General features: G+C 47.1%; 1 protein-coding gene across 4 annotated transcripts in view; it reads left to right on the top strand.

Moving 5' to 3' along the window:
• The first annotated feature begins 2,897 nt into the window (after positions 1 to 2,897).
• The window catches only part of LOC119969598 (microtubule-associated protein RP/EB family member 1-like), an 80,354-nt gene continuing 57,020 nt past the window's right edge, over positions 2,898 to 26,231 (top strand). Inside the window, exon 1 of one of the 4 annotated variants that reach the window (XM_038803421.1) lies at positions 2,898 to 3,081. The gene's annotated coding sequence lies outside the window, so the exon portion shown is untranslated. Of the gene's footprint in view, positions 3,082 to 16,511; positions 16,532 to 26,231 lie in introns of those variants that run through there. The other 3 variants (XM_038803425.1, XM_038803422.1, XM_038803423.1) reach the window with 3 other exon arrangements.

Raw genomic sequence — 26,231 nt, forward strand, 5'->3', positions numbered from 1 at the left:
TCGACTCCTCTAACTGCGACTGCAGCTGCTGGAAGACGGCCCTCATCCCGTCATTGTGTCCATGGGTTTCGAGATGCATCGGCTGTGCGGGTGGGTCAAGTAAATCCAGGAACCCAGGAAACGTCTGGGGGCCAGCTGGATGCTGGGCCTGGCCTGCCCTCCGACAGTCCAGGCCCTCGGCTGCTCCGACCTCCACCTGCTGTACCTGTTCAGCTGTGTTGTGCGAACGAGACCGTGACCCGGGAGCCTCATCACTGAATTGCCCAACCGAGGTGAGTGTCTCTGGGATGGTGGATGGTGTGGGAGATAGCAGTGCCGCAAGCTCGAGGCCCTCGTCCGTACAAATGTCGTCGGGGTCATCGGCCCACTGATGAGTGGCCACAGGGCGTTCGCGGCCCATTTCTCCCTCTCCCTCTGTTACCGTCCTCTGCGCCTCCTGCTCCACAGAATCTGTTTGGGAGGATGGCACCCCTGACTGTGCTCCCGGCACCCTCTGGCGTGCGGCCCTGGGTGCGGTGGTGGTGACAGGTGCTCGTCATTGCCTGGACACAGACGGCCCTGGTTGTTCGGCAGCACGTCCTAGGGAAGAGAATGAAACGGGGTTATTTAGAAATGCTCGGCCGGGCGTTGGACGGTCCAGTGGGCAGAGTGTGAAGGGACAGAGGATGGGGGTGGGGTGTCCAGTGGGCAGAGTGTGAAGGGACAGAGGATGGGTGTGGGGGAGGAGGTTGTCCAGTGGGCAGAGTGTGAAGGGACAGAGGATAGGGGGGGGTGTCCAGTGGGTAGAGTGTGAAGGGACAGAGGATGGGGGTGGGGGGTGGTGTCCAGTGGGCAGAGTGTGATGGGACAGAGGATGGGGGTGAGGGGGGGGTTGTCCAGTGGGCAAAGTGTGAAGAGACAGAGGAGGGGGGTGGGGGAGGTGTCCAGTGGACAGAGTGTGAAGGGACAGAGGATGGGGATGGTGCTCAGTGGGCAGAGTGTGAAGGGATAGAGGATGGGGGGGGGGGGGGGGTGTCCATTGAGCAGAGTGTGAAGAGACAGAGGAGGGGGGTGGGGGAGGTGTCCAGTGGACAGAGTGTGAAGGGACAGAGGATGGGGATGGTGTTCAGTGGGCAGAGTGTGAAGAGACAGAGGATTGGGGGGGGGGGGGGGGGGGGGGGTTGTCATGCAGGGTTGTCTCACTTGGTTCAGCACCTCCAACCTCGCACTGCGCGAACTCCCGGGTGGCAGATCCCCCAGCAAGGTCCAGTGCCCTATGCTCAAACGTGGTCAGGGGGTGGAAAATGGGCGGACCCCCTCCGGTCCTGTTGCGCTCCCGGGTATTGTGAGCGGTCTTGTCCTGTTGGGGGGTATAGATAGATCATCAATTCGGCAGGTATCATCAGGGCGTTCACATATTGGAGAAGGTTGGGGGGTCAAGTTGTAACTAAACCATTGCATCTCTCCAGGGGGTCGCAGCGCTCATGTGACTACTTGGTAAACCACCCTCCACTCACTCTTCCCCCCTCCCCCTCGTGCCGGGGGGGGGGGGGGGGGGGAGGTGGGTGATTAAGTACAGGGGGGGGGGGGGGGGGAGGATTGTTGTGACCCGGGGGCACCCTCTTGGCACTTACCCTGGCAGCCCTGGTGAGGTCGTGGAGTTTCTTCCTGCATTGCTCCCCAGACCGAGGGGTCTGCCCCACTGCACTCACGGCAGTGCCCACCTCACGCCAGGCCCGTCGCACTACGCTGGCAAGGTGGCGGTGCCCTCTTCTAGGGCAGATGATGCTCCCCCTCTGCTCCACCTCATCCAGGAGCGCTTCGATATCTGCCTCTCCAAACCTCGGGGCAGCCCTCCGTGGCTCCGACATCTTTCTCCTCCCGTTGCTGTGCTCGCTCGCGCCTTTTGACGACGCAGAGCGGCGTCACGTGGGCGTCGTAGGGTTATGGCGTCATTTTTCATGTGAGGTCCGCGGCCCTGGTCCTAGCCCATTTCTGGGGCGTGAGTAGCTCGTGGGCGGGGTGTATCGGGCCGTCGTGAAAGTCGGCCGATTTCACGACGGCTTTCGCGATTTTCCACGGGAGCGGAGAATCGCGCTCTAAGTCTCTCCACAGATGCTGCAAGACCTGCTGAGCATTGCCTATCTACCTAAAGACAGAAAACGTTGGGAAGAGTTGTTTTCTTTGCTGAGGGGAGACTTAATTGAGATGCATACAATTGTGAGGGGCTGAAATAAGCCTTCACATTAGCAAGAAGACAAATAACCAGGGGGCAGAGATTTAAAGTAATTGGAAGAACGATGAGGGTGTAGGCATGGTGACGTTTTTCAGCTGAAGAGGGTGACGAGGTAAAGTATGGAAGGGTAGCAGAGACAGAATTTTAAAAAGTAACCGAATTTTAAAATATATCTGGAGGTAACCCTGAAATGTCCCGCTCCGTACAGACCAAATGCTGGAAAGTAGGATGAAGCTGGATCCGAAGAAGTCACGTTGGACTTGAAAAGTCGACTTCATGTTTCTAATTCCGCAGATGATGGACCAGTTGCGTTCCTCCAGCACTTTCCGTGGGAGCGGGCGAGGGAACGCGCCCGCCCGAGGTGGGAGGGGAAGGGAGAGCGAGCGTGCGCGCCCGGCATGGGAGGGGCGAGGGAGGGGCGAGGGAGCGCGCCCACCCGGGGTGGGAGGGGCGAGCGAGCGTGTGCGCCCGGGGTGGGAGGGGCTAGGTAACGTGCCCGCCCGGGGTGGGAGGAGCGAGCGAGCGTGCCCGCACGGGGTAGGAGGGGCGAGCCAGCGTGCGCGCCCGGCATGGGAGGGGCGAGGGAGCGTGCCCGCCCGGGGTGGGGCGGGGGAGCATGCTCGTACACGAACAAGCAAGCCTTCGCCGCTGGGTCGATATCGTGTTACAAGTGACGTAAAGGTGACGTGCCGTGCCGTGCGTCTGGCGGTCAGCCGCTGCGCGCTGGACGGGTTTGAATTAGCAGCTTTCACGTTCGAGTGAGTCCGAGCGTCGGATCCGGTCGCTGCGAAAAAGGAAGGAAGGAAGAGAGAGAGGGAAGAGGAGGAGGGAGAGCGGAGCGATCGATCTCGCGGAGAGGCCGGTAAGTGAGCATTATTCCTTTATTTCGCATAAACATTGTTGACCCGCCGGTTGATGAATTCCGTCAGTAACATTTATTTTTCAAGGAGAAGAATGACATAGATTTATTTCAACTGCACTCAGTTGGAGGAGGGAGATCCGCCCGCCTACTTTGGCGGCGGAGTTGCATTGGCGATGGACTGAAAGGTTTTTTTTAATGGGTTGGGTCTGTCCAGCGTCGGCTGCGTTCGTTTATCTTGGCCCCGAATGAGGTAGTCGGGGGCCCCGTCGTTTCTTTTGTCTTTTAATCTGCTTTGCTGCATTCGGGGCACGGAAGCTGTCGGAACGTGTCTTTCCATAACTCCTTTAAAACTAATTCCTTGAGTAAACGTGGTTGCTCCGTTGAAAATCTTTTATTCACGTTGGGGCCTTTATCGCTTCAGGTTTTTTTTAAGATGGGGATCATGTCGCAAGGAGGCTTCCCCCCAGGTGTTATGACTCCTGGCCCATGATTTTAGTTGTTTGGGGGTGCTCGGCGGCTTTTAAGGGTCAGGCGATTTTCCTGGCATGCATTTCCCCTCGGCTTCTTTTATCAGTGTGTGTGTGGTTATCTGTCAGACAGGGCGCTGCTGTTTTACAGACGGATAGGTCCGTCTGCTCAGCACTGTCCCCGCCGTGCCCTGCCCCGCCTGCGCCCCCGGGCGCCGCCTCATTGGCTGTCAGCCACCGCCTGGGCCGGCGGATTCCGCGGCTCCGATTGGCTGTTCAGGACGTCAATCACCGCCCTGTCTCTCTCTCATCCCCTCCCGGCAGGGTGAGGAGCTGCCAATGTTGCAATGTCGGAGAGCAGTCTTGGATGCACATGGTTAACATGGCGCTGGCTTCAATCCTGTTCGGGTCATTCTCGGCTTTCTTTGTACTTTGTAAACGTCTTTTTTTTGGGGGGGGGGGGGGGGGGGAGATTCTGCCTTCCGTTTTTATTTTCTTGCACTCCTTGGCACGAGTCAATGAACCGGTACTGATTGCCCCTCAAGGCATGTAACCAGTCGTCGCAGCCGAACTTAAATTTCGATGTAACTCTACCCTATGTCAAATAAATTACAAATCTAAAAATTCAGCACCAAGCCATCCCGCGAAATAAAATGTTTGTAGTACTGAGAGAGGCAGCATTGAAATATTCTTTATTTCTGTACCATCAACGTCGAAGAGCAAGGGCTAGCTAGTTGGTAGTGGAAAAATTGCAGGCTGCATTTATTAAGGGATGGCATTCTAAGATTTCCATTTCGCAAATAACAAAATGTGTGGCTTTAGAGATAGTATGAAATAAGTATTAAATTGGTTTGGCGTTCTACTGGATTAAAAGGCTTTGAACATGCAAGTTGTTGCAGGGAATGGGTGTTAAGATGTCTGAGAATATGATTTGGTTTTAAGGATATCATTTCAACTTGAATATAACTTGCCACTTGCGTGCATTTAGGGAAAACTGGTTTACAAAATAGTATTACAGGATACATTTTCGTTGAAAAATGCAGAGGTTTAGTTAGAATTTTCACTATTGTCAGGTGTTCTTGAGTTCAGATCGTTTCATAGAGAATCCCTACAGTGCAGAAGGAGGACATTCGGCCCATCAAGTCTGAACTGATCCTCCGAACGTCTACTCCACCATGGCTCACGTCTCCAGCGGGCACATAGCCAGTTAGATCATGGTGCTAATAACATCCGCGGGTTTGTTCCCCGTATGGGCCAACAATGTAAACATGTCACAAAAACCATCTCCATGCCTCGTGTGTTCAGACCCCCTTTGTAGTCGTGTTACGCGGCAGCTTGTCTCTTTGTTGCCTCTTGGAAAATATTTCCTTGTCACCCCTCCTAACCTTTTGGACACTTAAGGGCAATTTTACCTTGGCCAATCCACCTAACATATAGAATATAGAATTTACAGTGCAGAAGGAGGCCTTTCGGCCCATCGAGTCTGCACCGGCTCTTGGAAAGAGCACCCTACCCAAGGTCAACACCTCCACCCTATCCCCATAACCCAGTAACCCCACCCAACACCAAGGGCAATTTTGGACACTAGGGGCAATTTATCATGGCCAATCCACCTAACCTGCACATCTTTGGACTGTGGGAGGAAACCGGAGCACCCGGAGGAAACCCACGCACACACGGGGAGGATGTGCAGACTCCGCACAGACAGTGACCCAAGCCGGAATCGAACCTGGGACTCTGGAGCTGTGAAGCGATTGTGCTAGCCACAATGCTACCGTGCTGCCATGTGCGTGCTTGGATTGGGAAGAAACCAAAGCACTCAGGAAACCCATGCAAACATGGGAAGAGCCTGCAAACTAAACTGAACTCGGGTCACCAGTGTTAAATCACTGTGCCGCCCTCGTTATACCACTGTCACATGCATGCCCATAAACTATTTAACTGATCATCAATGCTGCATTGATTCTTGAGGCCACTCCATTTGCTCTATCACTTAGCAAGCAACCCTAGTATTTATTTATATAAGTGACTCTACCAGGGCATTCTTGAGTTACTTTCAGCTAGTAGAATGCCACCTAGACCAGTTATTTTGTTCATATCATGTTCAAGTTATATACTGTATCCAGTAATTCCGTAATAATGTTGGTATTATTTCTCTGATTGGGGCTAGTAATATATATCTGGGGCTAGTGTTGTATCTCGGATTGAGGCCATCTTGGAAAATACACTTTGTTAAATCCTTTAGTCATCAATATTTTGTTACTGTGACTATTTTTTTCTATGTAAGAGATCAAAAGTTATGCAGTGAATTGTTACAATCTGCAGTGCACGGTCTAAAAGCTGGTAGGAGCAGATTCAGTACTGTTCAAAGTGAATTGGATATGGAAAATATTTGTAGGAGGATAACACAGTTGCTAGCACTGCGTCACAGCGCCAGGGCCCGGGTTCGATTCTGACTTGGGTGGCTGTGGAGTTTCCACATTCTCCCCATGCCTCCGTGGGTTTCCTCCGGGTGCTCCAGTTTCCTCCTGCAGTCCAAAGATGTGCAGGTTCGGTGGATTGTTCATGCTAAATTGCCCCTTAAGGTGGGGTTGCAGGAATAGGGCGGGGGACTGGGCCTAGGTGTGGTGGTCTTTCGACGGGTCAGTGCAGACTCGATGGGCAGAATGGCGTCCTGTACTGTAAGGGCTAGTTTAGCTCAGTGGGCTAGATAGCTGGTTTGTGATGCAGAACAAGGCTAGCAACGCAGGTTCAATTCCCGTGTTACCTGAACAGGTGCCGGAATGTGGCGACTAGGGGCTTTTCACAGTAACTTCATACTTGTGACAATAAAAGGTTATTATTAAGGATTCTATGACGAGGAGGAACATGTAACGGATCATCTCCTTCAGTGCTGTGTATTGCTATGCGCATTATTCTTCCAAGCTCCGCAGCCATTGACTCAGTTATTTAGACTGTCTTACAAACTGCCTTCTACAATGTTAGTTGCTTGGTTTCTTTGTTACTAATCCAGTTATTGTCAGAACATCTCTAGCAATGAGTTATTTCCACACATCACCTTTGGAATCCTAAAGGATCCATCCTGGATCTCGTCTCTCGCTCGCTCTCTCTCTCTCTCTCTCTCTCTCTCGTACTTTCGCACTCTTTCCCCCCCCCCCCCCCCCCCCCATTGTGTTAATGTCCATGTCCACATGGTATTCAGCTCTGCTTCTATCACCCCCCTAATGCTTCTGTGCTGTTTGTCCAAAAAATTCACTCAAAGGCTAGGCTGCATCCATTGTCCCTCTAATTGATCTTGAGAATGTGGTGGTGAGCTGCCTTCTTGATCCAGCGCAGTGCCTGTGGCGGAGGTACATCTGCCGTGCTGTTCAGGGAGGAGTTCCAGGATTTTGACCCAACGACAATGAAGGAATAATTATATATTTCCAAGTCAGGGTGGTGAATGGGTGACTTGGAGGGGTACTTCCAGGTGGTGGTGTTCTCGTGCATCTGCTGCCCTTGTCCTTCTAAATGGTAGTGGTCGTGGGTTTGGAAGGTGCTGTTTAAGGAGCCTTGGTGAGTTGCAATGCATCTTGTAGATATGCTGCTGCTGTGCATCAGTGGTGGAGAGGGAGTGAATGTTTTTGGAAGAGGTGCCAATCAAGCAGGCTGGTTTTATCCTGGACGATGTCAAGATTCTTCAGTTTTCTTGGTGCTACACCCATCCAGGCAAATGGAGAGAATTCCATTACACTCCTGACTTGTGCCTTGTAGATTGTGGAACGGCTTTACAGAGTCAGAAGGCGAGTTATTTGCCGCAGAATTCCTAGTCTGTGACCTCTTGTAACCACAATGTATATATAGAATCATAGAATTTACATACTTACATAGAAGATAGGAGGAGGCCTTTTGACCCTTAGAGCCTGCTCCGCCATTCATCACGATCATGACTGATCATCCAACTCAATAACCTAATCCTGCTTTCTCCCCATAGCCTTTGATCCCATTCTCCCCAAGTGCTATATCTAGCCGCCTCTTGAATATATTCAATGTTTTAACATCAACTATTTCCTGTGGTAATGAATTCCACAGGCTCACCACTGTTTGGGTGAAGAAATGTCTCCTTAGATCTGCCAGAAATGGTTTACCCTGAATCCACAGACTGTGACCCCTGGTTCTGGACACACCCATCATTGGTGACCCCTGGTTCTGGACACACCCATCATTGGTGACCCCTGGTTCTGGACACACCCATCATTGGTAACATCTTCCCTACATCTACCGTGTCTAGTCCCGTTTATAAGTCTCTGAGATCGCCCCTCATTCTTCTGAACTCCAGCGAGACCAATTCTAACCTAGTCAATCTCTCCTCATATGACAGTCCCGCCATCCCTGGAATCAGTCTGGTAAACCTTTGCTGCACTCGAGAGAGAGAGAGCAAGAACATCCACAGAGAAGGAGACCAAAACTGCACACAATACTCCAGGTGTGGCCTCACCAAGGCCCTGTATAATTGCAGCAACACATCCTTGCTTCTATACTCAACCTCTTGCAATGAAGGCCAACATACCATTAGCCTTCTTTACCGCCTTCTGCACCTGCATGCATACCTTCAGCGACTAGTGCACAAGGACACCCAGGTCCCAGCTGCACACTCCCCTCTCCCAATTTACAACCATACACAATCTACAATCTGCCTTCCTGTTTTTGCTTCCAAAGTGAATAACCTCACACTTATCCAAATTATACTGCATCTGCCATTGATTTGCCCACTCGCCCAACCTTCCAGATCATGCTGTAGGATCCCTGCATCCTCATTACAGGACAGAAAGAGGCCATTCAGCCCATAAAGTCTGCACTGGCCTTGGAAAGAGCACCCTACTTAAGCCCACGCCTCCATCCCATCACCCAGTAACCCCATCTAACATTTTGGACACTAAAGGGCAACTTAGCATAGCCAATCAACCTAACCTGCACATCTTTGGACTGTTGGAGGAAACCAGAGCACCAGGAGGAAACCCACTCAGTCATTGGGAGAAAGTGCAAACTCTACGCAGATAGTTACCCGAGGCTGGAATTGAACCCTGGAGCTATGAGGCAGCAGTGCTAACCGCCCTAGTTGATTTAAGTTTCTGGTCAATAGCAACACCCAGGATGTTGATAGTGGGGGATTCAGTGTTGGTAATGCCATTGAATGTCATCAGGAAGTGGTTAGATTCTCCCTTGTTGGAAATGGTCATTGTCTAGAGCTTGTGTGGCATGAATGTATGCCTGTATGCAGTGTGTTTGTTTACTTCTTTGGCCTGTTCACATTTTCTCTACACCCAGATCGCCCATTTCTTACATGTTGAATTGTTCTCACCTCTAGCTTGAAGCACAGCTTATTCTTGACCGTAAGCTGTCTGCTTCTGCCAACTATTGCCTGTCACCACCTACTATTCAATTATTGCTCAATCTCTGCTTTCATTGCATTCAGTGGTATTAATAATTGCCTCAATATTCTTTATTTTGCATTTTTAATCACTTACTGTAGCAGCCCAGGTGTGTTGGAATGTCACTACTAAGAAAGTATAATTCTCCAGTATACACATTGAGTTTTATTATATTCTGTACCTTTTTCCAAATTATTGGATAAATATTTCAAATTTAGACACCTTGAACTTAAGTTCAAGATATTTTAACAGCTAAATTAATTTGTCTAAATACTTTAGCTCAGTGGGCTAGACAGCTGGTTTGTAATGCAAAACAAGGCCAGCAACCCGGGTTCAATTCCCATACCGGCTCATTACCCGAACTGGTGCTGGAATGTGACGACTAGGGGCTTTTCACAGTAACTTCATGGCAGTGTTAATGTAAGCCTACTTGTGACAATAAAAGATTATTCTTATAAAACATAAATCTGAAGCATCAACTGTACATATTTTGACTTTTATTAATATCTGTAACAGTACTCAAAAGGGCTGAGAATTCACCAACAATTAATTAAGCCGTCTACATTTTGCACAGGAACATTTCACTGTTGACCTTTTGCGGTGAGTCTCTATACCAATGCCGAAAGTATTCCCATATGAATAAATTTAAAGGTTTATTGTGCCACACATGAATTTTAAAGGATGTGATCTCAGAATTTGTTGGTCCTTATTCTGAAACTGACTCTGTGGCAGTTAGTTAATGGTGACTAATGAGGGATACAGTTTTGATTGCTGCAATGCTCCATGCAGGGTGAGCTGATTACTCATTTCTTTACTGACTAATCTACATTGGATCCTGGTCCACAAGCCTCAAAATTAAAATTCTCACCCCTATGTTCAAATCCATCTCTGATCTATTTCTGAAAGCTCCTCCACCTTAACAATTGTGAAAACTTGTGTTCTAATTCCGGCCTCTTATGCCTCCCCGACTTGCTTTGTTTCATTGTTCGGTGGCTGTCTTAAACTGTCCCGCCCCCTCACCCCTCCCAAACAATTTTCCGCCACTCTTTCTTTATTTGATCTTTTTATGATGCTCCATAAAATTTAAAATGAACTTATTCCCATTATGTGCACTAGGATATTTTAATATCAAGTGCTATATTAAAGCAATTTGTTGTGAGCACACTTCAGACTTTATATAAATACAACTAAATAAGTTCCTCCTTATGTTGCCTACTTTAAGATTACAAATGAGAAATAAGATAGGGCAGATTCACTTTAAATGGAAATCTACACTGTTCTGACCAGATGGCAATTAAAGTGCAGAGTTGTAAATTTGTGATAATTGAGTATTTTAGCATTCCATTACTCCAAATGCCCACATAAGTGTTACTGAATGTTTTATTCAGACATCTGTTACAACCAGGTAAGAAGAGGTGAACTAGCTCCCCATATTCACCCTCCTCCGTTGTTCACAGCAACGGTTTATGTTTCCTTTTTCTTTACGAGGAGAGCCCTTTTCCAAATCAAAATGTATAGAATTACTTAAGCTGTGAGTAATAGGGAGCCAATCAAACAACATTTTCTCGAGTCGGGGCAAATTTATTAACCTTTAAATCCCAGGGGAATAAAATGATAAAAATGTGACATTATACTGACATTGGGACACGTTTGTGCAGACATCAGAAATAAGAGGAGCTAGAATCCAACAAAAAAAGATACATGATTAAGTGTCTTTTGCCTTGAGGTGTCTGGACGGGGTTTTATATGCGGTGTTACAAATTATTAAGCAATCACAGTTCAGTGGTAGGCTCATTGTATGTTTCCAGAAGGTTTTGGGTGTGTCTTGTCTGTGGGAGGCATTGTTTCAATATTCAGCACTTTGCATTTTTAATATTTGTTAGACAATTATAAGTTTTGGATGTTTGAATTGTACAAAATATCTCTCCTTGCAGTCCCTAGAACAGTGGGCTCCAACCTTTTTATAGGTCATGGCACACCTCTATATTATATTTTTTAAAATTGAGTTACTTACACCTCTGATTTTCTCTGCCTTCTTCCCTTACTGAGAACTTGTTTTTTAACTTCTCCCTGCCCTCTCCTGTTTTTATTCTCTCCCTGTCTCTCTTCTACTATGGGTTTTGCACCTTTTTTTTTAGTTTTTGCTTTTTGTACTTTTGTTTTCAGCTCCCAAGTCCCGTTGGTCATACACATGGGCCTAATCACCATTAAAAAATCTAAACCAATAGTGTGTGGCTCTTTCCCAGCCAGTTGCATTCACAGGAGGCACAAGATTTGTGGGGTCTTGGAGATGCCAAGAGCTGAAGACTAAGGTTAGTTTTAGTTTAATTACATGAATTTTTAATCCTTTTTTTGGCAGCACACTTGGTGGGGTGGGGGTCTTCACACTGGTTAGAGACCACTGCCCTAGGTGCTGATTTGTCTGTTTCTCGCCTTCACCTTGGAATGTGACTGTGCTTTTTAAGAAGGTTGCTCTGTCTCCTTTCAAATTGCAAAAGTTCCAGTCAGTTGGAAAGTTGAAAAAAAATCAGTTTCAAAATAAAGATGTAATTTGTAACACCTGCCCATCACATTAAATGAAGTGAGATTCACTCTTGTTTCATTGCAAGTTATATAAACACATTCACTTCCATTCGCTCTCATATCCTTGGTCTGGATTATCCCTCCAGTTCTAATTGAGTCTCTTTAGGTTCTGGACAGGGTGTCCATAATGACATTTGTCTTTCCTGCATTATGGATGATTTTTAGGTGATGTGGTTGGAAAAACAGATTTCAATGAAGGAACGTTGCATTCAACGTTTTGAGTTTCTCTACAAAGGTCACAAGAGTTGTCGTTAGTCTAGATTGTGGTTTCCCTCTATCCATTTCGGACTTGTGCATCAGAAACTGTTTGAGAGCCAGTAATGAACCTAGGATTTCTGTTTTTCTTTACGAATACCTTCTGATCTTTGTTCAATATTTTGGAGAAGTACCCAATTGGGGTTTCTTTCTGATTTGTCCTCGTGGAGGAGAGCTCCTGTCCTGAGGTCACTAGCATCGATGGCCACTTTAAATGCTTGGCTGAAACCTGGAGCTGCTCACACTGACTCGTTTGTTAAAATGGCTTTTAGCTTCTCAAAAGGCTGTATGGCATTTCTCGGCCCATACTATTTTTGCTGTTTTTCTGTAGCAGAACCCACAGTGGGGCAGCCATAGTGCTGAACTTTTGCAGAAAACTGCAGTAGAATTCATATATCCCTAAAAATCTCATGATTTCCTGGGGTTTTTTTGTGAGAATTGAGAAGCTGTACTATGACATCTACCTTACAGCTCTGGACAGTTTTTGTCCCTGGCCACTACATGTTTAGGTAGGCTACCTAAGCCTTCCAACTTCCATCGGGCAGGAGATACAAAAGTCTGAGAACATGCACAAAAGAGTTCAAGAACAGCTTCCCCGTTATTACCAGATTCCTGTATAAACCTCTTATGGACTGAACTGATTTATTCACATCTCTACTGAATAGTACTACACTCCATATGCTTCACCCGATGCCTGTGCCAATATATTTACATTGTGTACCGTATATACTCGTGTAACTTTCGATCTCGCGTATCATGCGACCCCTAAATTTTCGGCCCAAAAACGTGCTTTTATGGTATACCTCATGTATCATGCGAGTCACTTTTTTGACATGACAGCTGACGCTCAGGTAAGCTTTCCGCCTAAAACTGCCGAATGAGAAACAGCTGTTTTGCTGTTTCTAATCACGGAACTAAACCCGATAATAAACAGTCACGGTACCTAACAGGTGACACAATCGACCCTTAGCAAAAATGGAGAAAAGATCAGCGAAGAAATATACAGCCAAATGGAAACTGCAAGTTGTTGCCGAAGCGGAACAAAGCAACAATGTTAAAGCTGGAAACCTGTTTGGTGTCGGAGAAAGCTGTGTCCGAAACTGGAGAAAGCAAAAAGAACAATTGATGGCAAGTCCTTCCTATAAATGCGCAAATCGCGGGTCGAAATGTCATTGGCCGAAGTCAGAAGATGAAGTCTCAAAGTGGGTGTCCGAAAATCGGGGCAATGGTTACATAATAACACGATCTAAAATAAGACTTTATGCTTTACGAGAAGCTAGAAACATAGGCATTCGTGAGTTTACTGCAAGTCCCGGATGGTGTACGCGGTTCATGAAAAGACATGACTTTGTGTTAAGAAGAAAAACAAAAATAGCACAGAGACTCCCAAAAGAATTAGAAGAAAAAGTGATAAGTTTTCATAGATTTGTTATCAAACATCGCAAAGCTAACAGCTATAATTTATCGTGCATTGGAAACATGGATGAGACACCTGTTAATTTTGATATGCCATCAAACTCAACCGTTAATAAAGTCGGCGAAAAAAGTATCTTTATCAAAACTACAGGGCATGAAAAGACACATTTTACGGTTGTACTAACGTGTATGGCAGATGGGACGAAACTTCCTCCAATGGTCATCTTCAAACGGAAATTAATGCCCAAGCTAAAATTTCCAAGTGGTATCATTGTCCATGTCCATGAAAAAGGTTGGATGAACGATAATGGCTGCATTATTTGGCTGAAGAGAGTTTGGGAATCAAGAGTAGGTGGTTTACTACGCCAAAAAAGTTTACTTGTTTGGGATATGTTTAATGGATGCCGTTGTGAAAGCTGTTCGCGAAGCGAACACCGATATAGCGATCGTTCCAGCTGGCTTGACTAGCGTCGTTCAGCCACTTGACGTATCCATCAATAAGCCATTTAAAGACAATCTAAGGATGAAATGGAATGACTGGATGATGGAAGGAGAGAAATCATTTACGAAGGGAGGGAATATGAAGGCTCCGGATTTGGCTCTGTTGTGTTTGTGGGTAAAAGAGGCATGGGCTGGGATAGATGGCGATTTGATCGTTAAAGCATTTAAAAAATGTGGAATATCAAATGCTTTGGATAGAAGTGAAGATGATGCTTTATTCGAAGATGTAGGAGAAGAGGATGAAAATATTGACGACCTGGAAGATGATCAGTATGACGACTGCCTCGATGAAGAAGAATTCCAAGCTTTATTTGACGATGACAATGAAAGCGAATTCGAAGGATTTTAGTTTACCTGCATTAGTTTGTTTTAATGATGTTTTTACATTTTAATAAATGTCAAATAACCAATGTTTTCCTGTTTCACATATCATTATGTTCAAAAATAAATACCTGTATAACAGTTTCATTGACTACTGGATGCTATTTGACTTATCTTGGCCAGCACTTCACACCCTCAATTTTTGTATCTCGCGTATCATGCGACCCCCGAAATTTAGGCTTCAAATTAGGTGCTCAAAAGTCGCATGTTACGCGAGTATATACAGTATGTAGGTCCTATATTTTTGCCATGTATGGAACAATCTGACTGGACTGTACGCAGAACAATACTTTTGTACCTCGGTACACATGACAATAAATCAAATCCAATCCAATCTTTGGCAAACTCGCTGATTGATCACTGTCAGTTGACTAATTTCTGGAAGAATGATCACTCGGTCAGTTGACTAATTTCTGGAAGAAGGCTTCCAGTTGCTCTATGAGTTTCCCAGGTGTCACTGAACGCTAGATAGTTGTCTAGGTACACCATGCATTTGGGTAAGTCCGCCACTGCCTGATTCACAAGTCTTTAAAAAGTGGTGGGGAATTTGAGTCCAAATGGCATGACGCAACACTGGTGTAACGCAGCCACAGTCATGAAGGCGGAGATTTCATTCATGTAGGTAGGTGATCAAGGGAACTTGCCAATATCTCGAGTAAAATTTTTCTCTCTAATATAGGCTGCATTCCCTACCTTATCTATGGTCTTTCAGATGGAGGACCAAGTAGGAGTCTGCTCTGGCCACTACATCAATCTTCTGGGACTGCAGAACCTTGTCCAACTTGTATGTGAACACAACTGGGGGCTCCAGACACAGCTGCTAAAACTAGTAGTCGGTGCTCCAGCAGGTAATTAGCTTCCTCCTGAACCTGGGCCAGCTTTTCTGGACCTAGATGATAGGGTGTTGCTTTGTGGGAAGGGCCTTTCCCACATCCTTATCACATGGCGTTAAAGTGGTGCAGCCTGGCTTGTCTCTACAGATGCTTTTAAATGCAATGAGCAGCCTTTTCTGGTCGTCTCGCTGTTCTGCATTTAAGGGGGTAAACTTCTCTCAAATGTGTTTGCTAGTCGGGGGTTCGGTATCGGCCTCATTCACATCTCCCTCCAATTCATCCTCGCTGTTCCTCTCGTCCTCGAGGGCTTTTGTTATAAACGAATTCAAACCGAGTAAAACCGGTGGACTCATTGAGTGAGTCTCTGGTAGCACACAGAGTAAAACCTAGCCCTTTATCCCAGTCATGGGGATCTCATGGCAGTTTGCCACGATGGTTTTTAGTGTCAGGTGATGCCTTTCTAGCGCCCCCTGGGTGATACACCAAGAACTTCAGTTGGGTCTACCAACATGCCCAGCCATCTAAGCTTAATATTTCCCCATAGTACCTCAGCGGCATCACTACCTGGTGGATTACTGTCCATTCCTCATTTGTAGATTTACTTCCTCACCAGCAGCTCATTTTAAATGTTGTAGCATTCAACAATTTCTTCTTCCTCCGCTTTAGTTTGGGCGGCCTGGTTTAAGTTTTTTTTAATCAGCAATTCTGCTTGCTGAGCCGCAACCATGAAATACCTACTTCTTGAGTCCTCTGGACTCCTGACAACGTTCTCGGGTAACCAATCAGTAGGGTCATCTGTCTACAGTGCCACTTCGTTCTCTGGCCATAGATCAGGTTACCACACAGTCAGGGAAAATGACAGTCACTTTCTCTTGCAGCTGTTCTCGCTGCCTGACCTCGAATAGCTTCTGAGACTACTGGGGATGCTATCACTTTTGATACTCAGTCCATTGCCAAGGAGCAGGTTAACCCCATCCACAGGAAAACTTGGAGTGACTCCCACGATCACTGGTCCTGACGTAAGGTTGCACTCCAGGTGCACCCGATATTGAGGATGTACCCACCCTCCTTCAATATCCTTTACATTACCTTGGCATTGACTGCACTCTCGGGTGAAAAGATGATGTTTTTTCCCAGCATTTAATTTTGATACAACATCTTGGTAACTTAAAAAATTCATCCACACTCAGTGAATTTGCAGGGACTTGCTGCTTCAGTCAGAGCCATAGCCTGGTCTGTTGTGCTGTTTGACTCCCATTTTCTGCGTGGAGTTTGTGCCTCCTCCCCCTAACAGATTTCTAGGGTTTTTCCCGTAACCTCCAGCAATCAGCACAAAGGTGTCCTGCCTTGTGGCCTTGTATCCTTCTTAGTTGGTTAGGGAAGGGTTTTCCTTGGGATGAGGGTTTGTGGGCAAGCTAGGGTTGCTGCCTGGCTGACCCGGAGTTCTTATCAGGAAAGCTATGGAATTTAGAAATTCTTTGAGGATAATTATTTCTCTCAATTTTTCATAGGTGCCCTCAATTGTAAATGCCCATATCCACCGGTCAAAAGCAAACTACTTAATCTGTTCAAAATCTAGGTATTACTCGTTGGACAGTTTCCTGAAGGTATGGAATTTTCGATGGAATGCTTCTGGCACAAACTGGTTTGCACTTAAAAGAGCCTTTCTTGCTGCCTCATAGCTTGTTGCAAATTCCTCAGGCAAAGGGGGTGTGAAACCTTGAGCTTTTTCTGTCACCTACTCTGCAACAGCAGGGTCCTGTTTTGGACTGGTCACTTTAACTGCTGTACTAGCCTTTCAAAAGAGATTCAAGTCTTCTTCATTAACGTGGAGATAAATGGGGAAAGTTGAATATCTCAGCCCTCAAGTCTGAGCTAGTGGTGGTTCCCTCACTAGGTGTGTCTTCAATGGTCACAGTGGGATCCTACCTTCTTGGTTCTAGCTGTTTTAATTTCAAATCCTTTTGACTTTCCTGGAATTCTTTCCTGCCCCCCCCCCCCCCCCCCCCCCCCCAGCGCGCCTTCCACTAAATTTAGGATAAAAATACTAAAAATGCATGTCAAGTATTCCACCCATATGCAGTCATTAGGGCATGTACGCATCGACCAGATGTTGAGGCATAGATTGTGGCAGTTATAGGTTAGCTGTTTTTTCAATGTGGCCATTTTTCCTTTATTAATTTTTTGGGCTTTGGGCGTCATTGGCTAGGCCAGCATTTATTGTCCGCTGTAGTCCATGTTGTGTAAGTACAACCAGTTCCAGGATTTTGACCCAGCGACAGTGAAGAAACGGTGTTGTATTTTCAAGTAAGGATGGTGTTTGACTTGGAGGGGAACTTGGGAGGTGGCGGTGATCCCATTTGTCTGGTTTCCTTCTCCTTCTAGATGGTAGTGGTCATGGATTTGGAAGATGATGTTTAAGGAGCCTTGATGAATTCTGCAGTGCATCTTGTAAATGGTACACACTGCTACTACTGTTCGTTGAGTGGTGGAGAGAATGAATGTTTTTGGTGGGTGCCAGTCAGATGGGCTGTTTTGTCCTGGATGGTGTCGAGATTCTTGTGTTGCTGGAGCAAGTGGAGAGTTTTCCATCACACTCCTGACTTCTGCCTTGTAAATGATGGACAAGGTTTGGCGAGACAGAATATGTTACTCACTGCAGAATTCCTAGCCTCTGACCTGCTTTTTTAGCCACGGTATTTATATGGCTAGTCCAGTTCAGTTCAGAGTCTATTCGATGGTAACCCCCGAGATGTTGATGGTGGGGGATTTGGCAATGGGAATGCCATTGAATGAAATGGGGAGCTGTTCAGATTCTGTCTTGTTGGATGGTTGTTGCCTGGCACTTGTGTGGTGCGAATGTTACTTGTCACTTATCAGCCCCAGCATGGATGTTGTCGGGTCTTGTTACATTTGGACATGGACAGTTTCAGATGCAATAATTACAAAATCTTGGTTCGCTCGTAGGTTCCAGAGGAGGACTGAGAGATCTCCACTTGTTTCCTCTGCTGAACACTTCCTCATCTGTAACGCTTGCAATCTCTCTTTAATGATTGGACAGCCTTGTCTTGAAATCCTTCAGCCTTGTGCATTTCCAAGAGGTTTTGGGTGTAATTGCCTGTGACAGCCTTTGTTTCAATATCCAGTACTTTGCATTTCTAATGTCTCTTCCTTAGACAATTTTGATGGATATCTGGAATCTAGGAAATGTCCCCAGAGTGATTTGACTGCTTCTCACCTTCCCCTTGAAATGTGACTGCATTTTTGAGAAGTTTGCTCTCTGTTCAAATTGCAAATGTTCCAGTCAGTTGAAATTGAAAAATCATATTTTTAAAATTAAGGGGCATAACATATCTGATCAAAGATTTATCGAGTACAGAAGTATAACATTTGAATTTTCAGGAAAATAATCCAAAATTACTCAAATTGAACAGTTGCTCTTTCTGCCTGCTGTGATCTCCACAAGCTAACACTGCAGTCATCAATTTTCAAAGGTGATGGTATTGTAGATCTTGCCAGAGAACAAGGTAAGTGGTTATAACCCTGATATGATTCACGGGACTTTTACTGCAAGTAAAGAGAAGTGCTTTTTTGTGTGCTACATCTAATGACATTGAAGCAGTTTTTCTTATTTTTCCACTGTGCTACATGTTTAAAGTTAGGAATTAATTCCTGAGTAGCTTGTAAGCTCTGAAGCTAGCTGTGTAATGTGAGATCAAGATAACTATACCAACCCTGCAGTTTGTAACATGCAAACATATTGGGTTATGCAATGTGAGTCTTGGTCTGGCCCTGCTGTCAAACAATAGGTTATTCCTTCATCCCTATTTATAAATGTCATTACATTTAATAGGATTAACACAGGCCATTAGGCCATCATGTCTGCGCTAGGCCTCTGTGGGCAACTTTGGCAGTTCATAATTGCCATTTGGTTGTGATAGAATCCTTGAATATGTGTCGGAATAATTATTTTAACTTTGTTCATTTGCTACTCAAGACCACAACAACAATCTTCAGTATTGTTGAAACTGGCACTGAACTTCCTAATTCACCTGACTTTCATTCACAGTTGAATGATGAACAGGTGCTTAACTGTACACATTGTTCTTTTGTAGCAGTTTTAGCAGCTCTGCAGTGCAGGCACTAGCCTTAGTGTGGAGATTTTGATCATGTATCAGCAATCAAGAAGAGAGAAATTCACCATTGAGTCTAGAATAGACTCTGGATAGGAAAGGGAAAGCATATATCTCAATGGAATATGGTCATCTCTGGCTCGGCAGAATTTGTTGCCCATTCTTAATTGGCCTTGAGAAGGTGGTCATGAGCCACTGCTGTCCATGGGGTGCAGGTACACCCAGATGCGTTAGGAACGGTGTTCCAGGATTTTGAGCCACCGACAGTGAAGGAATGGCAATATTGTTCTAAGTCAGGACGGTGTGTGGCTTGGAGGGGAATTTGCAGATGGTGGTGTTCCCAGGCATCTTTTGCCCTTGCTCTTTTTAGGTATTTGGGGTCATGGGTTTGGAAGGTGCTGTTGAAGTCACCAGTGTATCTTGTAGATGATGCAATTGCTGTCAAAGTGTCGGTGGTGGAGGAAGTGAATGTTTAAGGTGGGGGATGGGGTACTAGATAAGTGGACTGCTTTATCTTGTTGGAGCTCTACACATGCAGGCAAGTGGAGTGTATTCCATCACACTCTTGACTTGTACCTTGTAGATGCTGAGTAACCTTTGGGGAGTCAGGAGGTGAGTTACTTGCCGCAGGTTTCCCAGCGTCTTGACCTTCTCTCGTAACCATAGTATTTATGTGGCTAATCGCATTCAGTTTCTAGTCGAAGGTATGTTCAGCGATGATAATGCCATTGAATGTCAAATGGAGGTAATTTGATTCCCTCTTCTTGGAGATGGTCATTTTCACGCACTTGGTGACATGAAAATCTTGCTGGATATGGACACGGGCTGCTTTTGTAGCAGAGGAATAGCCATTGGTGTTGAGCATTGTGCATTAATCAATGAACATCCCCACTTTTCACCTTACGATGGAGGGAAGGTAATTGATGAAAGCAGAAATAATGTGGTTATGGGAGATTTTAATTTTCGCAAACGGGCTTGTCTTATGAAGAGAGATTGAGCAGTTTAGGCATATACACTCAAATTTACTCATTGCCCCAGACTCTAAACTCAAGCAGGAGTTAAAGATTTTCAATTAGTGATGGGTTGAAGGGTTAAAGAGAACGGGCAGAATGGTGGAGTTGAGGCCATGATCGTATTGAACGGTGGATCAGGCCCGAGAGGTTAAATTGCCTACTCCTGCTCCTAGTTCTTGTTCTAAGAAAGAACTATTCTGCCTAATTCCACCACCTTCCAGCTCTTGGTCTGTAGCCCTGTAGGTAACAGCACCTCGAGCACAATTCTGGTGTTCTTGATTAATAAGGGCTCGGGGGTTATGAGGAGAAGGCAGGAGAATGGGGATAAGGAATATATTAGCCATGGTCGAATGGCGGAGCAGGCTCGATGGGTCAAATGGCCTTATTCTGCATATCTTATGGTAAAGGCAGTGAATTTCTGAAATGCTTTGGGGCAATTTTCTGGAACAGTTTTCGAATTGTTGAGGAATAAGTCCATAACGGATTCAGTGACAAATCTGAATTGGTTAATCTGGCTAAAGGAACATATTGCCAATAGTGACCGTAATATGATTTCATTTGTTACTGGATTTGAGAGCGAGGGGGAAGTAAGAGCATCTTGTGGACGCGCAAGATTTTAAAGGGGTGAGCAATAAATTAAAAGAGTGAATTGGGGTGGTCTGTTGATAGGTGAATCTACAGATAAGTGTGATGTATTCAAAATAGCATTTGATTAAATACAAAACTGGTGCACTCCCTTAAAAGTAATAAGTTACATGGTCTACAAACACGATAAGAGATGGTATTAAGCTAAGAAAGACTTGTGCAAATTTATAAAAATGGAAATCCAGCAGACTCAGATAACTAAAGAAGACAAATTGTGCAAATGCAGTATTAAGGTGAAAATTGAGCATGAACAAGAGCTTGAGGGATATCAAACCATTTGTAAATGTTTTATTACATTGAAAAGGAGTGTGGTCAGGGGTAATATGGAACTGTAAGACGCATGCAGGTGTGATTTGAAGGATAATTTGGAAATTACAGACTTGTTAGATGGTGTACCTCGGGTCCTATTTGTTTTCCAAGAGGAAGATTTGTAAAAATGGTAATGGAGAAAATAATGCGCCTTTAGATAGATAAATGCAAACTCTGAGCTTCTGGAAATTTAAACCCTAAACATGGGGGAATTGCAGGTGTATTTCTGATCATTGTTTTCCCTAGATGCAGGAATAGCGGTCGTTGGATTTGAAATTGCAAATGTCACTCCATTGTTTAAAACAGGAGGGAGAAATAAGGAAACATGAAACCTCTCTGAAGAGAATTTGAACAAGTTATGATTTTTGCACTGATTTATGATGTGTAGCTCATGCATGACTAATCCAGGTGAATTTCTTTTGAGCACTAACTACGGTTGATGGTGTGTCTGCAGATGTTTTCTGTAGAACTTGCAGAAGGCATTTACTACATTTTGCGCAGATTATTAACATTTCCAGCACTGCTTAGTCATGCAAATTGTGCAAATGTATAAAGGGAGATGGTTGTGGTGGTTTGAGATGAATCATCTCAGTTCACGGGCATTGCTGCAGGTATTCCTCGGGTCCTTGGACCAAACATGTTCAGCTGCTTCAACAATTACCACCTTTCCATCATAAAATCAAAAGTGGGGATGTTCGATGGTGACTGAACAATGTTTATCACAATTTGCAACTCCTCAGATACAGAATCAGTGCACGTACGTCCAAATGCACAATATCAGGTTGTCAGCAAGTAACATTCACGTCACACAAATGCCAGGCAATGACCCTCTCTAACAAGAACATAGAACGATACTGCGCAGTACAGGCCCTTCGGCCCACGATGTTGCACCAACATGGGAAGTCAAAAACTAAAGGCCATCTAACCTACACTATGCCATTATCATCCATATGCTTATCCAATAAACTTTTAAATGCCCTCAATGTTGGCGAGTTCACTACTGTTGCAGGCAGGGCATTCCACGGCCTCACCACTCTTTGCGTAAAAAACCTACCTCTGACCTCTGTCCTATATCTATTACCCCTCAATTTATGGCTATGTCCCCTCGTGCTAGCCACCTCCATCCGCGGGAGAAGGCTCTCACTGTCCACCCTATCTAACCCTCTGATCATTTTGTATGCCTCTATTAAGTCACCTCTTAACCTTCTTCGCTCTAACAAAAACAACCTCAAGTCCATCAGCCTTTCCTCATAAGACTTTCCCTCCATACCAGGCAACATCCTGGTAAATCTCCTTTGTACCCGTTCCAAAGCTTCCATGGCCTTCCTATAATGAGGCGACCAGAACTGTACGCAATACAGTAGTCCCCCTTTATAACGCGGGTGTTGGGGTCCAAGACAGCCACCCGCGTTGTATCCGAGCCGCGGATGTCCATGATGGGGGTTTTAAATTTATTTAAAAATCTATGCATGCGCTTCCCATTGTGAGTGTACGGGGGGGGGCGGGGGGAGAGGTCAGACCCCCGTAGACTCACAATGGGAAGCGCTAGCATAGATTTTTAAATAAATTTAAAACCCCCATCGTGGATCCAATTAAAATTTCAGCGGCCGGCTCACTTTGATCCGGAGAAGGAAGCTGCTCTCACTGAAATCAGCCGGCCGCTGAAATTGACACTGCCCGCTGCTCTCTCCCTCCAATCCAACTTTTAAGTTTTAATGTTTCTGATTGGAGGGAGAGAGCAGCCGGCAGTGTCAATTTCTTTTTTTTTCCTCCGGCTTGCCCCCTCTCCCCCACATCCTCCAACTAGACCCCTCTCCCCCCACACCCTCCGACTCGCCCCCTCTCCCCCCCAACACCCTCCGACTCACCCCCTCTCCCCCCCAACAACCTCCGGCTCGCCCCCTCTCCCCCCCCCCCCCACCCTCCGGCTCGCCCCCTCTCCCCCCCCCCACCCTCCGGCTCGCCCCCTCCCCCCCCCCACCCTCCGGCTCGCCCCCTCTCCCCCCACACCCTCCGGCTCGCCCCCTCTCCCCCCACACCCTCCGGCTCGCCCCCTCTCCCCCCACATGCTCCGGCTCGCCCCCTCCCCACACCCTCCGGCTCGCCCCCTCTCCCCCCACATCCTCCAACTAGACCCCTCTCCCCCCCACACCCTCCGGCTCGCCCCCTCTCCCTCCCAACACCCTCCGGCTCGCCCCCTCTCCCCCCACACCCTCCTGCTCTCCCCCACAGCGTCCAGCTCGCCCCCTGTCCCCCCACACTCTCCGGCTCGCCCCCTCTCCCCCCACACCCTCCGGCTCGCCCCCCCCCCTCTCCTCCCCTCTCTCCCCCAACACCCGCAGGGCCCTCCTCTCTCCCCCAACACCCGCAGGTCCACCCTCTCTCCCCCACACCCACAGGGGGGTCTCCCCCACACCCGCTCCCCCCCAACACCCGCCCCCCCACCTCTCTCCCCCCCCCCCCCAACACCCGCAGGGCCCCCCTCTCTCCCGCAACACCCGCAGGGCCCCCCTCTCTCCCCCACACCCCCAGGGCGGTCTCCCCCACACCCACAGGGGGGTCTCCCCCCCACCCGCCCCCCTCCTCTCCCCCCCACCCGCCCCCCTCCTCTCCCCCCCAACACCCGCCCCCCTCCTCTCCCCCCCAACACCCGCCCCCCTCCTCTTCTCCCCCCCAACACCCGCCCCCCTCCTCTTCCCCCCCAACACCCGCCCCCCTCCTCTCCCCCCCCAACACCCGCCCCCCTCCTCCCCCCCCAACACCCGCCCCCCTCTCTCCCCCAACACCCGCAGAGCCCTCCTCTCTCCCCCACACCCGCCCCCCTTCTCCCCCCCCAACACCCGCCCCCCTCCTCTCCCCCCCCCCCCAACACCCGCCCCCTCCTCTCCCCCCTCCCCCCCCAACACCCGCCCCCCTCCTCTCTCCCCCAACACCCGCAGGGCCCCCCTCTCCCCCAACACCCGCAGGGCCCTCTTCTCTCCCCCCCCAACACCCGCCCCCCCCTCTTCTCCTCCCCCCCAACACCCGCCCCCCCTCTTCTTCTCCCCCAACACCCGCCCCCCCTCTTCTCTCCCCCCCCCCCCCCCCCCCCCCCCCCCCCCCCCCGGCAGTGTCAATTTCAGCGGCCAGCTGATTGTTTCAGTGAGAGAGCAGCTTCCCTCTCCGGATCAAAGTGAGCCGGCTGCTGAAATTGACACTGCCGGCTGCTCTCTCCCTCCAATCCAACTTTTAAGTTTTAATGTTTCTGATTGGAGGGAGAGAGCAGCCGGCAGTGTCAATTTCAGCGGCCGGCTCACTTTGACCCAGAGAGGGAAGCTGCTCTCACTGAAATAATCAGCCGGCCGCTGAAATTGACACAACTGACAGTTGGGGTCCATTAGCCCCCCCGCGGTATATCGCGAACCGCGGTATTGCGGAGCGCGGTATAACGGGGGACTACTGTACTCCAAATGCGGCCGTACCAGAGTTTTGTACAGCTGCAACATGACCTCATGGCTCCAGAACTCAATCCCTCTACCAATAAAGGCCAACACACCATAGGCCTTCTTCACAACCCTATCAACCTGGGTGGCAACTTTCAGGATCTATGTACATGGACACCGAGATCCCTCTGCTCATCCACACTGCCAAGAATTTTACCATTAGCCAAATATTCCGCATTCCTGTTATTCTTTCCAAAGTGAATCACCTCACACTTCTCTACATTAAACTCCATTTGCCACCTCTCAGCCCAGCTCTGCAGCTTATCTATGTCCCTCTGTAACCTGCAACATCCTTCCACACTGTCTACAACTCCACCGACTTTAGTGTCGTCTGCAAATTTACTCACCCAACCTTCTGTGCCCTCCTCTAGGTCATTTATAAAAATGACAAACAGCAACGGCCCCAGAACAGATCCTTGTGGTACGCCACTCGTAACTGAACTCCATTCTGAACATTTGCCATCAACCACCACCCTCTGTCTTCTTTCAACTAGCCAATTTCTGATCCACATCTCTAAATCATCCTCAATCCCCAGCCTCTGTATTTTCTGCAATAGCCAAAAGAGAGGATCTAACTCTTGCCTCTTGACATTCAATGACATTACTATCGCTGGATCTCCCACTATCAAAATTCTGGGGGATTACGATTGATCATAAACTGAACTGGACTAACCACATAAAAACTATGGCTGCGAGAGCAGGTCAGAGGCTGGAAATCCTGCGGCGAGTGACTCCCCAAAGCCTGTTCAGCATCTAAAAGACACAAGTCAGGATGTATTATAAATCACTGTATGGCAAATACCTTGTTACGGGAATTGCTAGTTAAACATGTGATATTGGGGCAGCACGGTGGCGCAGTGAGTAGCACTGCTGCCTCACGGCGCCGAGGTCCCAGGTTCGATCCCGGCTCTGGGTCACTGTCCGTGTGGAGTTTGCACATTCTCCCCGTGTTTGCGTGGGTTTCGCCCCCACAACCCAAAAAGGTGCAAGCTAGGTGGATTGGCCACTCTAAATTGCCCCTTAATTGGAAAAATGATTGGGTACACTAAATTTATAAAAAAAAAAAAAAAAACATGTGATATTGGTTATCCTATAAATACAAACAGCTGGAACACTTTGGTATGAGCGCTTCTTGTGGGTTAGTAGCTGTGAGCAAGTGACTTACAATTAAACAGCTTGCACCTAAAAGATCAGACTGGATTGATTCTTCCAACGTATTCCAACCTCATTGTAAGTAATCAATTGTGGCAGAGGATAAACCTGGTGATTGACTGATGTTATGTGACGCCTTTTGTCTCAATCCTCTGAGGGAAAACAAGTGTACTGATGCTGACAATTCCAGAATGGCAGAAGGATGGTTCAAAATTGCAAGTTTTAACTACCACCGATATTCTCTTACTCTGAACCCTATGAGCAATGGAAAACTGAAGATGAAAGGAGAACCCGGATTACTTTCATACCTTGAAAGAAGCACGGTATGACATTAGCACTATTATTACCAGCCAAAAGCAAGATCATGAGAAGTATTTTCAGAGTGGAAGATGGATGATCTGGATCAAGAAGAGGGATTGGACCTTTGGTTACAATTTTTGGATATGTTTTACAAAATGGACAAGTCATTGGAAGCATATGAAGCCTGGGCAATCTTTGATAGGTTTAGGAAATTGGAGGATCGGTCCATGGAAGAATATATTATGGTTTTTGATAAATGTTACAAAAAATTAC

This window comes from Scyliorhinus canicula, chromosome 7 (assembly GCF_902713615.1).
Source record: "Scyliorhinus canicula chromosome 7, sScyCan1.1, whole genome shotgun sequence".
NCBI classification, from domain to species: domain Eukaryota; kingdom Metazoa; phylum Chordata; class Chondrichthyes; order Carcharhiniformes; family Scyliorhinidae; genus Scyliorhinus; species Scyliorhinus canicula.